The following is a 2,500-nucleotide window of genomic DNA, read 5'->3' on the forward strand; positions in this document are numbered from 1 at the left end:
TTGAAATATTTTCTTTAATTCTTCTCCCTCTTCCATTCGTATTCCATTTATTCTTTTTTCTCTATTTATTAAAAGCCCTAAAGGTTCTGCTACCAAAGAGTACAATTGCGCCGACAAAGGACACCCCTGTCTTATGGATCTTAAAACTTTAAAAGGTTGAGTTAAAAAACCGTTGCATTTTACTTTTGTAAAAATATCCCTGTATAAAACCGAAATCCATTTTATAAAATTATTCCCAAACCCAAATTCCTTTAAAACTGCAAATAAAAAGCCATGTTCAACTCTGTCAAAAGCCTTTTCAAAATCCATACTAATAACATAAGCACTTTTGCCCTTTTCTTTTATATACCCTACTATATCTCTAATGCTGCTAGTAACATCTGCTATATCTCTCGCCTTTACTCCGTACGCTTGGTTTGTTTCTATTATATTTGGCATGACATTTTTTAATCTGTTTGCTAAGACCTTGGCTAAAATTTTAAAATCAGTGTTTAGCATTGTAATGGGTCTAAAATTTTTCAGCTCAGTTTTGTCTCCTTTTTTCTTGTATATTATTTTCATTAATCCTAGCCCCATTCTTGGGCTTACTCTTTCATTTTTAAAAACTTCTTCAAAAATTTCATTTAAAATCACGCTTACTTTGTCTTTAAAAACTTTGTAAAACTCACTTCCAATACCATCTACTCCGGGGCTTTTCCTCACTCTTAATTGATTTATGGCATGTATGATCTCTTCAGTTTCTATTTCCCTTTCACATATTCTTTTATCCTCTTCACCAACTTTCCTTGTTATCTGTTGCAACAAAATATTCCTTTTTTCCTCATCTCCCCCCTCCGACTTAAAAAGTTCTTCATAAAATGATTTCACTTCTTTTAAAATCCCCTCTGTATCTGAGACCACCTGTCCATTCCTACTTTTAAGTTCTTTAATTGTTTCCGCTCTCCCCCTGCTTTTCTCAAGATTAAAAAAGAATCTGTTACATTTTTCCCCTTCCACCGTATATTTTGCTTTGCTTCTCAACATTGCCCCCTTGCATTTCCCCTCTTCTATTTTTCTCAACGTATTCTCTATTTCAATTACTTTTTGCACATCTACTTCATTTTTATTTAACTCCTCTTTTAGAGTTCTCCTTATTTCTCTCTCCTTGGTTCTTTTAACATTTTGTAATAAATTACAGTACTTCATAGAATATTTTTTAATATCATACTTAACATTTTCCCACCATTGCGTTTTGTCTTCCATATACATCTGGTCTTTTTTCCTCCCATCTAATATCATTTCGATTTCTTTTTTAAAACTTTCATTCTTTAAAACCTCAGTGTTTAAAATCCACACCCCAGGTCCCTTTGTTTGTCTTTTAAAATCCATCGTCATTAAAACCATTTTGTGATCGCTTAAGGTCGTTTCTTTGTGAAATATTCCATCAATGAAACATTCAAGATTTCTGGTACTTAAAAAATAGTCTATTCTGGTTTGGCACATAAAATTCCCCACCAACTGTCTTCTTGAAAATTCCTTCTTTTTTCCATTTCTTTCCCGCCACACATCAATCATATTTTTCTCTTCCATCAATGACCTTAGTTCTTTTCTACCCCCATCCGATTTAAAAACCATCCCATTTGCCATATCCATTTTACTAAAAACAGTGTTAAAATCCCCTGCAATCACCACCTTCCCCCATTTTCCAATTACATCAGCTAAAACATTAAAGTATAATTTCTTTTCTTTTTCTCCATTGGGAGCGTGCACGTTCACTAAAACAAATTTGTCTTCTTCCATTTCCATTTCTACCACCATACATTTTCCTTTTTTATCATTATATATAAGTTTTGTCTTTATACCTCTGTCTTTTCTTATTAAAACCGCCACTCCTCCTCCCATTTTTTCCTCTTCATTATTAACAAGTAATTCCCCTTCCCATCTTTTTCTAATATCCTCCATAACATTCTCTTTCCAGTTTGTCTCTTGCAATAAAATCACATCTTCATTTTGACACAATTCCTTCACCTTTTCAAATTTATAAACATTCATTAGTCCTCTAGCATTAAAAGTCACAATTTTCAGCACCATAAAATAAAATAAAAGCCATAAAATCCCCATATTGTCAGTTCATTCCCTCTCCTTCCTTTACCATTTCCCCACTGTCCTGTTTTTCCTCACATCCTTGTTTTAATACTTTTCTTTTGGCTTTCTCTAAATTTGGTGTTACCTTAGTTTGTCTTCTTCTTTTATTGATTCCTGTAGTGCCGGCATCGTCGATGCATTCACTGTCTTTGTCCATTCTCCCATCCTCGCTGACCCACTCCTGCTCCTCTGACTTTTCCAGTTCAATCTGTAAAGTATGAGTTATTTCCATCAGTGACCCCGTTTCCTCACTGCACTGTGTTAATCCAGTCCTTTCACTTTCCTCTTCAACGTCTGTGCTTGCGGTATCCTCTCTTTGTGTTCCTTCCGTGTTCTCGTGTAGCTCCTCTTCACCGTCTCCCTCATGTATCTGCCC

This window comes from Carassius carassius, chromosome 9 (assembly GCF_963082965.1).
Source record: "Carassius carassius chromosome 9, fCarCar2.1, whole genome shotgun sequence".
Classification (NCBI taxonomy): Eukaryota; Metazoa; Chordata; class Actinopteri; order Cypriniformes; family Cyprinidae; genus Carassius; species Carassius carassius.